General features: G+C 42.1%; 1 pseudogene; it reads left to right on the top strand.

Annotated features, from left to right (window-relative positions):
- Window positions 1–2,528: 2,528 nt before the first annotated feature.
- On the top strand, window positions 2,529–4,050 carry LOC118011080 (annotated as a pseudogene).
- Window positions 4,051–15,537: the final 11,487 nt, after the last annotated feature.

The following is a 15,537-nucleotide window of genomic DNA, read 5'->3' as shown; positions in this document are numbered from 1 at the left end:
CAGCCATTAGCTGAAGGGAGCTGCCTGGCCCAAGTATCTGCCCCTCCTTGGGGACAATCTATATCCATTGACTGGTCACTGAAGGGGCACAACTTAAAAGACAACTGGTCTTTAATCTAAACATATTACTTTGAGATAGTATCACTAAACTGAGGTCTAGAGAAGTGCATTCATTCACTTGGCAAATATTTATTAAGCATAAACTGTATATCTGAGCTATTCTAGGAACTTGGTATACATCAGTGAACTAAACACGCAATTCCTGTCCTCATGGAGTTTGCCTTCTAGTGGGAGAAGACAGTAGTCAATAATCCACATAATAAGACAGTGAACTATATGGTATAAAGAAAAAAAAGAGCAAGGTCAGAGAGATAAGGAGTACAGGGAAATGGAGAATAGTTACAGTTTTAAATAGCCTTGTCCAGGTAGACCTCCCTGAAAAGGTGACACTGAGGCATGTTGAAGATTAGGGAGGGAGCTGTGTGATTTTCTGGGAGGAAACTGTAGCAGGCAGAGGAGAGGGATCAGGCTCAGACCTGGTGTGTTCAGAAACAGCCAGGAGGACATGCAGCCACAGGCAGTGAGCGACAGGGACCGCAGTAGGAGAGGAGGTCAAGAGGTAAACAGGTGGGGGATAGAGGGGACCGCCTTGTAGGCCATTGTGTAAGGGTCTTGACTTACACTGAGGGAAATGGAGAGCCAGTGAAAGGCTCGATCAGAGGACTAACATGATCACTTCCACTTTGACAGGATTTTTTGTTCTGCTTTGCTGAGAAGAGATGGGTGGGGTAGGTTGAAGCATAAACACCGGGAGACAAACTAAGAAGCTCTGGCAGCAGTTCCAGTGAGACACGATGGTGGCTTAACAGGGTAGCAGTGGATGTGATGAAGAGATTCTGGATGTATTTTCAACATAGAGCCAACCTGATTTCTTGATATATTGATGGGGGTTTGACAGAAAGAGTCATGGATGACTCCAAGGAGCTCTGTGTAAGTAACTAGAAGGATGGAGTTGGGGGACGGGAATTGGGGGAGGGGTGTCAGAAGTTTTGGACATATTTAGTCTGAGCTGTCTAATAGACTCAGAAGCAGACCCTGCTGGTGCTCCACTGACAAGCTGGAAGTGCTTGGGAGTTTGTGTCCCCACCCCCAAAGCCACCTTGGACAATGATGAGTGCAAGAATATAATAGCCCATCTCCCATTTCTTCCACTGGAACAAACTTAAATCCATAACTCACACTCCAGAACACCTCTGTAGGAACCAAGCTGAAGCCACCTTCTGCAGAACTTTGCCTGCTATTGTCCCTTGCTTGGTTTCCTCGCCTGCTCTGTCCCTACTAGTTTGCCTTACTGGTTTCTCCTAAGAGTGGCCCCTTATAGATCATATACACAAACCCTCATCTAAGGTCTCCTTCTGAGGAGCTAGACCTAAAATGACATCCAAGCAGAGATAGATATATGAAGGAGACAGATGGATATGTGAATCTGAATGTCATCAGAGGGCTTTTGGCCAGAGAAATAAATTTGGATGTCAGCTACATATAAATGTACTTAAAGGCATGACCATGAGAGTGACTTGGTATTATTTTTTCATCATGGAGATGCTTTCATCTTGAAAGTAATTCAGGGAATCAAAAGGCTGATTCCTTTTTAAATATTATTAAACTGTAATTATAATTTAATTATCACAAAATGTCAGAAGTTAATAATTTGTTAAAGCTGGGCTGTGGGTGTATAGAGGATCATTATATTATTCTTTTGTGTGCATGTTTGAAAATTTCCACAATGAAAATCATACAAGCAATATATAAAAATGCTCTCCTTTAGAAAAAAAGAAGTAACTGGGGGAATTCAGGAAGGTGGTTAAAAGGTACAAACTTTTAGTTATAAGATAAGTAAGTACTAAGGATATAACATCCAACATGATGGCATAGCTAATGCTGCTATAAGGTATATGAGAAAGTTGTCAACAGAGTAAATCCTAAGAATTTTCATCACAAGGAAAACAAATTTTTTTGCCATTTCTTTTTATTGTATCTGTGTAAGATGATGGATGCTAACTAAATTTATTGAGGTAATTATTTCACAATACACATAACTCAAACCATTATGCTGCACACCTTAAACTTACATAGTGTTGTATGTCAATTATATTCAATCTCAATAAAACTGGTATAAAATAATTACATAGTAAAAAACTAGAAATAATATAAATTTCCATCAACAGTAAATAGATATGTAAATTGTGGTTTACTGACACAGCAATGATTATGATGAACTACCTGTAACAATATGAGTGAATAAATCTTATAAACATAATGTTGCAAGAAATGTACACAAAAGAGTATATACCATTTAAGTAAAATTCAAAACAGGTAAAACTAATCCATGCCGTTAGATGAGAGAGTGTTACCCTTGGGAGGGTATTGACTGAAGGGTACATCAAAGGGATTTCTGTGATGCTAGTAATGGTCTTTTCCTGGATCTGGTGCTGGTTACACGTGTGAGTCTACTTATTCAATATTTACATTGCACTGTGAACATGCTGACATTTTAGCCTGCCACAATCTCATGGATGCCAGTGGAAGATATGAGACTCCTAGGTCAGAGACAAAGGACTTTATTGATCCCAGAAATCATGGGTTTCATGTTTGCATCAGTTCCCTTTGACTCCTAAGTACCATGGGGGTGACATGGAGGTGAGCCCAGGTGGATGCAGCACACACACTGGGTTTGCAGCAGATCCGAGGGACCCTAGGATTAGGAAATCTCAGTCTTTTAAAGTGGCTGCAAGCAAACTGCTCAATCTTTGTCCCAGAGGGGGACATTATCTTTACTACATTGGCCAGCAGACAAACCTAGCCTTGTCTCAGAGAGAGACCATCCCTGTCTTCTAAGACATCCTTGAACAGATAGTCTGGAACAAAAGCTGTTGGTGCCTCCACTCATAAGACATGAAGTATAAATATAAGACCCATGGAAAATTGCCTCCCAACAATATTACAATAAAAATGTATATTTAAAAAAATCATGGCTTTCTGCTCCTCCCTGTTCGACAGACAGCCGCATCTTCTGGTGTAGTGCCAGCTGTGTCCCGAAACACGATGGTGAAGGTCAGAGTAAATGGATTTGGCCTTATTGGGCACGTGGTCACCAGGTCTGCCTTTCACTCTGGGAGAGTGGATATTGTCACCATCAATGACCCCTTCATTGACCTCAGCTACATGGTCTACATGGTCCAGTATGATTCCACCCATGGCGAATTCCACAGCACAATCAAGTCTGAGAAAGGGAAACTTGTCATCAATGGAAAGCCCATCTCCATCTTCCAGGAGTGATGCTGGTGCTGAGTATGTTGTGGAGTCCACTGGGGTCTTCACCACCATGGAGAAGGCTGGGGCTCACTTGAAGGGTGGAGCCAAGAAGGTCATCATAGCTGCCCATTCTGCTGATGCCCCCATATTTGTGATAGGCATGAACCATGAAAAGTATGGCAACTCCCTCAAGATTGTCAGCAATGCCTCCTGCACCACCAACTGCTTGGCCCCTCTGGCCAAGGTCATCCATAACAACCTCAGCATTGTGGAGGGACTCATGACCACAGTTCATGCAATCGCTGCCACCCAGAAGTGGCGTGATGGCTGGGGGGCTGCCTGGAGCATCATCCCTACTTCTACTGGCACTGCCAAGGTTTTCAGCAAGGTCGTCCCTGAGGTGAATGGGAAGCTCACTGTTATGGCCTTCTGTGTCCCCACCCTCAATGTGTCAGTCATGGATCTGACCTGCCACCTGGAAAAAGCTGCCAAATATGGCAGCATCAAGAAGGTGGTGAAGCAGGCACCAGAGGACCCCTCAAGGGCATTCAGGGCTACACTGAGGACCAGGTTGTCTCCTGCAACTTTAACAGTGACACCTACTCTTCCTCCTTCAATGCTGGGACTGGCATTGCTCGCAATGACCACTTTGTCAGCCTCATTTCCTGGTATGACAATAAATTTGGTTATAGCAACCGGGTAGTGGACCTTATGGTCCACGAGGCCTCCAAGTAGTAAGAGAGCCCCCTGGACCACCAGCCCCAGCAAGAGCAAGAGGAAGAGAGAGGCCCTCAGCTGCTGGGGAGTCCTTGCCTCAACTCATCCACCAACACACTGAGAATCTCCTGACCTCCACAGTTTCTATCCCAGACCCCTTGAAGAAGGGAAGGGGCTTGGGAACCCCTATATTGTTGTGTACCATCAATAAAGTATACAGTATCCCCCCAAAAAATCATTTAAGTAAATCATTACAGACGAGCCTAAAGATAAAGTTTCTTTGACCATTTCCCTTTTCCAAGTCAAGAAGTGATCAATGTTGGGTGCATTCCTTTCTGGGCAATTAGCTATACAATTACAAGTTTCTACATATGTATGCTTATGTATGCCTATACACACCAATATACATATGTATAGTATATATATAGAGAGAGAGAGAGAGAGAAACAGAAACGAAATATTTGGAGTACGGTATGAGTTAAATATATAACATCATATTCTACATGTCATCCTGTAACTTACTATTTTCACTTAACAAAGTCTTCATATTTCTTCCCTTTTCTCTTTCCTTGTCACTACATACACACAGATCTTCCTCTTTCTTCTAAATTTTCTGCATAGTGAGCCATGGTATGGATGAACTACTGTTCAATTAAACATTCCTCTTTTGGATGTGTTCAGTTTTTGTTGTTTCTTTGTTTTTTGGATTTTTTGTTTTCATTTTTTTGCTATTACAAACAGTACTTCAATGACCATTGTCAGACAGGTCTCCTTATACATTTGCGCAAATATTTCCCTAGGGTGGATTCCAAGGAAAACTGCTGCCAAATTGCCCTCCAAAACCATTATTCCAGTTATCTCACTAGTAGTTTACAAGTGCCCATTTCCCCATAAACTTGCCAACAGTGTACATTATTGTTCATTTTAATTTTTGCCAATTGGAAAGGAGAGAGAAATAACATCCTGTTGAGGTTTTAATTTGCATTTCCAAGATCTCTAGTAAAGCTGAGCATATTTGCATACCTCATTTCTTAGATCACCATATCTTAATATTTATGTGCCTAGGACTGCCATGGGTACTTCATGCAAAATATTTCACTTTATTCTCACAACCCCCCTACCCCAGTATGGTAGTGAGGAAGGAGCTACTATTTTTTCCCAAGTGGCAGGTAAGTCAACTGAACTAGCTTGTATTCACACATCTAGTAAGTGCTGGGGGCAGCAAACTCTTCTTCTCATTAATTACACAGTATCTGTTCTCTTCTTCCTCAGTAAGAGAATCCAGACTGGGGAGGGAGCAGCAACTTGTCAGCTTCAAATCTCCCCTTTCCAGCCTTCTTTGTAGGTAGAAATAGCCATGTGAAAGCTCTACGGATGAGCTATAGATGCAGTTGAGGGGTAGAGGTGTTTCCTGTGAAGCTCCTTGAAAGGGCAGTGCCCATCTGACTCTTTGCTTTGCTCTCCTCCCTTCTTCTCCCTTAAGATGAGATGACTTAAGCTGTACAGCCATGACATACCCCTGAGGCAATCTTGAGATGGAAATGAAGTACCAAAAAAGGTAGAACAGGGAGACAATAGGAACGTGGGATATTGATCGTGTCAATATCTTGTTGATATTGGATCAAAGGCCTGTTCTCTTCCACCCTAGACACCCTGGACTACCCCCTTCTGGAATTCCTGTCACATGAATGAGAAATGACCCACTCTGCTTTTCTGTTATAACTGAGACAGTGGTGGGGCCAGGATTTGAACCAAAGCCAAGCCCATGATCATGACCCTTAATCTAGGCTGAATCACTGCTTTTTTTATCCGGGCAATGCTCTCCACACAAAAGGATGCTTTCACTATAGCAGTCACCTCCAGTGGCCACTAAAGACTGGCAAAAAATCTTGCTCTTGGCTATTCTTCCTCGGGACAATTGGACTTGCACATCCTGCTTCCGCATCAGAACAATTTCAATCTCATGACAGCAACAGAAGAGGTAGAGCTCGTGAAAAATAAAAGTAGAAATAGCTGAATTCTACATAACTTCCTTTACTGATGGTGTGTACACAGGGGAGCATGGACTTAGAGAAACGAACAACGTGGCAAATGTATAAAACAAAAGTTCCAATCCCGGCTTTACTACTCTGCTGTGTGATCCTAGAAAAATCACCTCATTCCTCTTAGCTCCCTTTTCTTACATGTTAATAAAATAACCCTTTGTGCCATAGGCTTGTGATGAGAGTCCAGTGAGGAAATACACATAAAAGCTTTTCAAAAAATCAACGCCACCCTGGCCAAAGAAAGAATCACTGTATAAATATTGAATTCCCAGTATACGTGTACACCATGCACAGAAAGCCTTGAGGTTATCATTATCCCATTTTAGTGACCCCAATTTTCTCACTCTTTTTTAGCCATTATGTTGTGGGAGACCCCATGAGATACAGGGACATTGTCACAGTGAGGGGTAGGTGTGCCCATATGTGTGTGTTTTTAGGATTAATCCTTTTTCTCATTGAGTTTCATATATTTCATGCAAAGGATTGCTGAATATTCATTGATCTATCTAGTATCCCCAAGTACACTATTAGAAATGCATTGCTTATCTATATTTTTGAAATGTTGAAATAATTCAGTGTTGATCCTTTGTGAGATAGGTTTGCTACCTTTAAACTGAAGTGACAATAACACCCCAGCTGTCTTCGGTTTCTCTCAAGTTGTACTGATATCCTTGATGTCACTAACAAACCAAAGCCTGCCTGTGAGAATCCTGTATGTCACCATTAAATTGAAAAAGGCCTGAAGTATCAAAATCTCACTTCTGGTAGGGAAGAGAATTGAGAAAAGACCAAACCGATGGTTATTCATGAATCACTCCGGCCTGCCATGATAAATACCCCTGGCCTCATTCTCCTCTTCTCCAGGCTCATAATTTTTTCCCTGAAGGTGTCTCACCTGCACAGGAATAACTGGGCTGGAGGGATGCCAGTAAAAAATGATTTTTAAAGCCTCTGAAAACGCAAAAGGCTGTGTGTGGGTTATGAGCTTTTCTTTTTGCATAAGCAACACAATGTCCAATTAATCTGGGCGGATTGGGGAAAGGGGATGAAAGAGTATGTCATGTTTGGTCTCGGGTTTTGTGACAGCTCAGGGATGGGATGAGAAAATGAAATAAATACCCGACGAAGGAACTTCTTTTAAAAGATTACAAGCGAATGGGTCCAGATTTGGGCTTCTATTGCAACACTGAACATAGGGATCCACTCTCCAAATACAGATTCTGCATCTAAGCTGGGGAATATTTGGGCCACTTCAACATGAAAGGCTAGGGGCGGGCATCTGGAAGGAAATGCAGTGGTGCACAAAGAACCAGTAAAAGTGTGGCTTCCTGGTGTTTTATTGGACACTTCCCGATGTCTTCTCATTGTTTCGACAGGGAGTCACCGTTCCCGCCGGCGCTGACAGGCCGGGCTCCGTGACATGTCGGCAAACAATTTTACTGTTTTCCTCTCTCTCCTTATGTATGATATTTATAGACTAAGAATTGCATTTGCTTCCGCTTTCCGACACAGTTATCTTCTTGGGCGTGGATTAAATGCAGATCTGGGTGTTGAAAGACATTTACATAAGTGCTGTTTGTGAACAGGGAGGCCAGTTCTATTATCGCCAGAACATTTAAATCTTAATGACTGGCATTGTTGTCTACAAGACGGTGTTTTTCCCGCTGAGAAACTGCATTAGATTCAAGAAACAGAGCTCATTTCCATTCTCGCAGCAGTCTCTCTAGAAATGACATGCAGTGCTTGAAACTGTTTATTTCCAAATTCAGGCCTCCCTCGCATCAGTCATCAGCTTCAATTACCAGTTTTCCGGAGCCGAGCCATCAGGCAGTCTGACACCGGGGTCCGGCCTAATTCCCACCTTCTCCAGAGTCAAGAGCATAATGCGCGGATGAAAAGGTGCAAAATAGCCCAGACTTCATTAGCATGCAGGGCCTGGCTGTTCATTTGCCGGCTGCGAATGGAAGTTCTGACACTCGGAGCTGGCTGCAAAATGAGAAAAGTCCTCTTCAGGGGAGATGGGGTCCTCAGTGGTGAGGAAAGGTCATCAAAAAGACAGCCACTGCCCTTGCTCCCTGCTCTCCAGGACTGCTTATTGATTCCAGGGACACCTCATTACACGCCGGATCAACATATTATTGCCATGTTCTGGGACTGAATTGTTTACAAGTGTCTTTATCACCGGCAAAGGCCTGCCCGGCGATGCATGACTACACTCATTTGGCTGTGACCCGCCAATTATGTGTTATCCGATATGTTGCTGGGTATCTTGATCTTTGCCCGGGTCTTCTCACGGCAGCCACACAGTCCCATTTACTACTTCTTTCTAACCACTCTTTGGGAAAGTAGCCATTAGCCTGTCAGTGTGTAAGTAGTGTGTGTGTGTGTCCTCTGCTACAGGAAATTTGAACGTGGTTTCTCCGTTCCTTGCTGTGCATGAGGTTCATAATCAGTTGGGGAGAAAAAATCGCTTTCTCTCTTTCACACACACACACATACACACACACACACCTTTTCTCTCTTTTTTATGGCATCGAGGAGAACCCACACAATTTGCAATCAGTATGCATGGCAGAGAGCATAATGCGGCTTGTTACCGAGCTCCCTCTGCTTACATATAGGCCCTACAAGAGAGCTGTCATATTTTATTTGAGCATAGCCACTGCAAACCACTGCACAGGACCATTTTAATCTTTCATTACAGACACTTCTATGGCTCCATAAAAGAAAGAGTGGAAGAGCAGCTCGATTAAAAACTCAGTAAAGAGACTCTGGAATCTATCCTCGGCCCCAAAAAGTGGAGCTGAAGCCCTGGTTTGGAACTGAGTGCATTCTGATGCGACTTGATTTCCATTTCCCTTCCAATGGTGACCACTGACAGAGCTTTAGTGATGTTGCCGATTGACAACTTTGGTTTAGTATTATAAATGCTGCTTGGGGAAGTTTTAATGACTGCCAAACATTTGGGCCATCTCAACCAAATACTAAAAGGAGGCCATTTCATTTACATCTCCAATTGCCATCAGGAATGGCTCTTTAATGAGTTTTCCAGTGGGGGGATATAAAGCAAATGCCAAGAAATTTGCCTTTACTTTTCCTGGAAGAATACATCCTTGGCAATGGGCACAAACTATAATGAGGGAAATGAAACTCAAGAATCTAACTGCCTTCAGAAAGGTGACATCTTAAGTACATTCATTCCCAGCAATTTCCCAGATTTGTCTGGTATTTATCTTTAAATTAATTTCTCCAGGCATTTTTTTTTTTCCTCCTTTCGATTTTGGAGCAGAGTCTTAGAAAGTTACTGAGTTCTTTCTGTTCTTTCTGAAATCCCTGGGCCCTAGCTTCCTGACAAGTAACTCACTGAAAAGACTAAATAAAGACCCCTCATCAGGGTGCTTCAGCCCAATTAAAGAGTCAATGGAGAGATGTTTGCTCCACCAAGTGTTTGACACTGCAAATTCTGTAGTGTCATCAACCAACAAATAGCTTTTGGAAGATGAGAAGATGATAGGAAGGATTACTCTTGTTTTTTTTTTTTTTTTTGAGACATGATTGCATGTGGAGAAGTTTGGTCAAGGGATAAAGATGGAACAAGCAGGACTGTTTACCAAGTCTCCCATCTGAGAAGCAAGCCTCAGTGCTTTTGGGATTCAGCAAATGCCAAAAAGGATGACTCTCAATAACTAGAGGGCATCCAAAAGGGAAGGGTTTCTTTACATACTTATAAGAGATTGTAACAATGAAGCATTAGGAGTTCCCTGTCAATGGGCAATCTGGAGTTGAATGTTCTGAGCAGAAGGAAGAGCTCCATCCAGGGGTATTTTTATAACCAGTTCATCTATTATTTCAACCATCAAAAAGAATATCTCGCTGTTATATACCTCGTCTTCTTTATGAATCCCCCAAACTGTAACCAAAAGATTCTCTTCAAGTAATGGGATGGCTAGTAATCCTGGATCCTCTGGTTTTCTTCTCCAACTTAAGGATTCATGCCTTTGTAAATTTCTGATAGTCAATGGAAAATGCATACACAGAGTATGCAAGCACGGTGATATGGTAAAATGATCAGATCATAACTAACAAAAAGAGGAGCTTGAAATATCAAGTGTTAAAGCTGATGTGGAGAAACGGGAACCCTCATGTACTCTTGGTGAGAGTGTAACTTGGTGCAGCCACTGTGGGAAATGGAGGTTCCTCAAAATATTAAAAATAGAAATACCATGTGATCCATTGATTCCACTACTGGTTATTTACCCAAAGAAAATAAAAATACCAATTCAAAAAGTTATATGTCCTTCTGTGTTTATTGTGGCATTATTTACAATAGCCAAGATATAGAAGCAACCCAAGTGTCCAGCCATACATGAATGGATAAAGAACATGTGAGATATATAATTATATATATATACATATATATATAAAATGAATATTACCCAGTCATAAAAGAAAAATTTTGTCATTTGTGATAAAATGGATAGACCTAGAGGGTATTATGCTAAGTGAAATAAATCAGAAACAGAGACAAATAGCCTATGATTTTAGTTATATGCAAAATCTAAAAAACAAACAAAAAAGCAGAAATAGATCCATAAATACAGGGAACAAACTGGTAGAAGGGGGTGCAAGTGAGGGGCAGAATGGGTAAAATGGGAGAAGGGGAATGGGAGGTACAGGCTTCCAAGAGAAAAAAAAAAAAGAACCTCGCTTTAAAAGTCATTTATTAAATATAACTTTGTTTCAGGGAACTTTCTAAAAACCTAGCACATATTTATTTATTGAATATAACAACTCCATGACTTAGGTATTGCTATTCTCATTTTCCAGATGAGGAAAACTTTTCACACATCTAAATAAGTTTTCAAATGTGCTCAAGGTCACAAGGCTAGTGACAGAAGGAGAATTTAAACCCAAGCATGACCTGTGGCAGAATCCATGCTCTATTTTGCCTCTCCTAGAGCCAACATCCATTACACATTTCCAAGAGCCCAGTAAAGTGCGTTTTCTGCATGCTAGCTAACTTCAATGCACAAAGAGCTGCTAGTCATAAAAATGTGTCTAACCCATCATCTTTTACACATCTGATATCTTTAGCCATGAGGTGAGCTGAAGCAAGCCTACTTTGACTGACATGATAAAGTTTTGATCCAAAAGGGCAATTCAGGGCATTTAATAAAAAAGTAGGGTGGAGGTTGCAGGGAGAACATGTTCAGGGAGCTATAGAAATACCCCCACTTATCACTAGGAGCAACAGAGGAATCCTTGTAGGTCTTTTGCACTCATACTCATCCCAGTTGTCTGTTGATCTTCCCTTAGTGAGTCTGTTAAAAGAAAACAACAACTCTTAATTCACTTTCCGTGGACATCATAGGCCAGGTTTCCCTACAGGCTTACTCTGCGTTTGGAGACCTAGTGACAAAGGGCCTAGTCACAGTGTAGGAGACTGAACCCCAGAGACTGGAGGGATGTCCATTCGCTGACTGTAAACCCACAAAAACATGTGCAAGCATTCTGGAATCTTCCCTTGGCTTATTTTCCGTTTTTGCCCGTTGTCCATGAGAACGCTAGCCACCTTCTAATGCCTGGGGCAATGCATTATTTTGAATGTCTCTTGGACAACTGGCCTGGCTGCAAATAAAGGAGACCACTTGTCCATCAGGACCTCTCCTCCTCATTCTCCTTCATTCAGTCTCAGTGAGCGCTAATCTTCCAGCACATTGGAGCTGCCCCACTTTCTTCTGTTGAGAGAGAAAGAAACACTTCTCTTATCAGTTAATTTATCGCTAAGAGATTCAAATTCCCACCCCTCTCCTTCCCATTCCACCTCCATCAGGTAGTACTTGCATTCTAAAAGAGCGCAAAGTTTGACACAAGGGAATCATCATGGCAGAGGAGTAGTGTTTGGGAAGGGCAAGCCTTCCAGGTGATCCATTCCAGTCACAAACATGGCCATTCCCACATGTGGATATGTGTGCCTCCCTAAGCTTCACTTAGGCTCAAAGGATTTCAGAATTATTTGATTTTCAAAACATACAGTTGGGGACTCCAGATAAATCTACTAGAAATGAGTTCTACTGATCTAGATCTTAGCCCAGGAGTATATGCATGCTGGTCACTCCTTCCACCCAGCCCTTACTTCTATGCCCCTTCCCTTGTTTTTGAACAGATACACACTGTACAAAGTGTTCTGGGAAATCTAACATGCATTTTCTGCCCTCAAAGAGCCAACAATAGGTAGCAACAAAGTGTTACAAGACAACAACTGACTAAGGACAAAATAAGAAGTGTGTGTAATAAGAGGTGGCTACAGAGTTCAGATGGGGCTACAAGACCCCAGTGGACTAATGTGACAGCAAAGGCTTTCTATATGAGGGAGGATAGGAGTATGTCTTGGGGATTTGAGTAAGTGCACAAGGAGTGGGTAGGCATGATGAACAGTATCCTAATCAGACCATTGGCAGTTCCTCCCATGCCTTTACACACATGCAGCTTCTCCCACCAAGAGAAGTCTAATGCCCCCCCTTGACCTGAGCAGACCCTGTGACCTGCTCTAACCAATAGAATGAGATGGAAATGATATTTTGAGACTTACAGGTACACAGGCCTTAAAAGGACTAACAGCTTCCACTTCTTCCCTCATGGAGCCCAGTTGCCATCCTGTAGGGAGGTTCTCGCTGGGCTACTGAATGATTAGTGGCCACACAAAGAGAGGCCCTTGAAGATAAGAGGCCATCGTGGTGGTTCCACGTGAATAGGCCCAGCTGACACTCCATGGAGGAGAAGTGCCTAGCAAGTCCTGCCCAAATTCCTGACTCATGGAATTGTGAAAAATAATAAATTGTTGTAGTTTTAAGCCACTAAGTTCCAGGGTGGTTGGTCAAGCAGTGAAGGTAAATGGGAGTATATCATTGATGAGATGCATTCCTGGGAAAATATGGCACAAATAAAAGGAAAATAAACGCTCATGATATTTGGTGAGCCCTAAATCAATCTGGCTAGAGTAGGCATTTCAGATTAGCACCTAGAAGAACAGATTGATAAACTGAATCCAGATAACTTTAATGTAGGAAGGGGAGCTTCAAGACTATTCACCAATGCCCTCTGTAGCAAATGTGGTCAGTATCCTATCAGTAGACCTTTGCCCTTAAATTTCAGTGCCTACCAGCTACAATGCACCTGTGTTGCATTGCCTTGATGCTTTTTTTTTTTTTGGTCCCTGAAGCCCACTCTGCCTATGCAACAGGCCAGAAGTGCTGGGGAAATAATGCCTATGAAAAGTAACCCTCCACTGATGATTGATGGGAGTTGGTGTATAAATACTCCAGCTCAGGTGGACTTACTCTAAGGCAAGCGTTCTATACTGCATCCCAGACTCACCTCGATAGAATTAAATCCCAATTGCCCACAATGGTAATTTGCTTTAAAGTGCACTTTAATGGCTGCCTTCCCTTTCTTGTCTGTCAACCCCACTCCTCAACTGGCATTTCCTCAGCTCACTTCCCAATAAACTGCTTGCTTTGGGGGAAACCCAAACTAAGATACAGTTTTACATTTAAGAAAAATAAAGCCGGGATGTGGATTACTTTGGGTAAGTGCTGTAACAAAGTGAACCAAAATATGCAGTGTTTCAAACAAAATAGACATTTATTTCTCTCCTTGTAACAGTCCAGGGTGAAAGTACAGACTCTGCCCCAGGGAGTCATCTTGTGAACCCAGGTCACCGGGGGAGCTTTGTCATCCTCCACATATGGCTTCCATTAGCATCGTTCCCAGCCAGCAAGAAGGGAGAGGAAGGTGCAAGTATGAGATGACAATTACTCCCATCACTTCTGCTTGCATTCCACTGGTAAGAACTTAGTCACGTGGGTTTGTACAACTGCAAGGGAGGCTGGGAAATGTAGTCCAGATGGACAGGCATGTGCCTAACAAGAAGAGAATAAATTGGTGGTGAGAAGGGGCAGACAGGAGTCCCTGACACAGGGAGATTAGGTGATTGCCCCAGTGTGTACAGCCAGTTAGTGGACAAATAGGACCATAGCCTCTGCCCACCATTTTTTTTTCCTTCTACCCCGACGTTGATTCCAACCAGACTGTGGCAGGTCTCCAATGTCATGCTTATCAATCTGATATTCTGCAGGATCCATTTCCTCTCCCCACAGAGTCAGCAAAGCAGAATAAATCCTTGGAATTCCTCTCAAGTTCAGTCTACACTAGGCTACTGGATTGAACTTTCTGGCCAAAGCAAATGGCACAGGGAGCCCACAGTCCCCACTGTCTATGACCCTCTCAAGCAGAGCCAGCCAGGCTCACACTTAACCCATGTTGCCCCTTGGTACAGATTTGTAAAAAAAGAAAAAAGAAAAGAAAAGAAATAATAATGGCCATCTTCCTCAACTTTAGTTTACAGCCAAACCCCTGAACAGTGTCATAAAAAAATATATACATCTACAATGACAATGGTGTGAATGGTGTCCTTAGAGTTAGGTGAAGCTCAACCTGTCGATTGTAATCATGACTCCTGCAGAGACCGGAAAGAGAAAGAACCATGGAGCCAACTGACATCCACAATGATCAGAGACATTTTACAGTCATCTCTGAGGAATCAGGACTTGTTTCTGTGGCTTGCAATTATCCACAGGCCGATAAGTGCCAAAGCTCTTTTCTTTTGAACTCAGTATCAGCACCCAGCTCAGTTTATTTAAATGTTAAAATTGAAGAGAATGAGAGGAGACAAGATTATCTAAGTGAATCCTGTTCATAACTTTTACATGCTAACCTATATTTTTCAAGCTCAGTTTTTTAGTGGATTTGGGTCTAAGCTGGCCACATATGTAGAAATTGCCCTTTTTTTCCTTAAGGGAAATCAGAATCATTCATCCTTTCAAATGAATTGAAAGAATTTGTTTATTGGGAAAAATTTTTTAATGGCTCTGCACTGTTCTTTTCCCTCAAATTAAAAAAAAAAGAAAGCATTTTTATCCTTGATGAAGATAGTAACTTTAAAATCATTATTGTGCTCCTTGTCCATTCTGTAACTTTTCACAAGAGAGAAGGTTTATTTCTTTTACTATTTGGTTGGAAATACCCAGGGTATGTGTCATTTAAGTTACTGAATATCACCTAATACTGTATTTCCCATACTTTTACTGCAAGTGTACATGAGTAGCAGCTACCTTTGATTTGAACTCTACAAAGTAAAGTGATACTCTAGATTATTTGTGCCAACAATTTCCGGTTATGTTCAGCAAGCCTCCCTCCAAATGCAGACCTCAGTCTCATTTCGGAAACTGTGCTGAAAATGTGTGTCTAATCACCAAGAAGCCAAGCATTTATCAAGATAATCCTTCCAAACTCATCAACTTTAATGGTATCCAGAAGGCTTTTCTGGAGAGGGCTCATTAGTTAGAAGAAGGAGGAGAAGGAGAAGGAGAAGGAGAAGGAGAAGGAGAAGGAGAAGGAG

The sequence above is a fragment of the Mirounga leonina genome, unplaced genomic scaffold, assembly GCF_011800145.1.
Source record: "Mirounga leonina isolate KUSES-001 unplaced genomic scaffold, KU_Mleo_1.0 Mir_150, whole genome shotgun sequence".
NCBI lineage: Eukaryota > Metazoa > Chordata > Mammalia > Carnivora > Phocidae > Mirounga > Mirounga leonina.
This window is presented reverse-complemented; position numbering and strand designations above follow the sequence as displayed.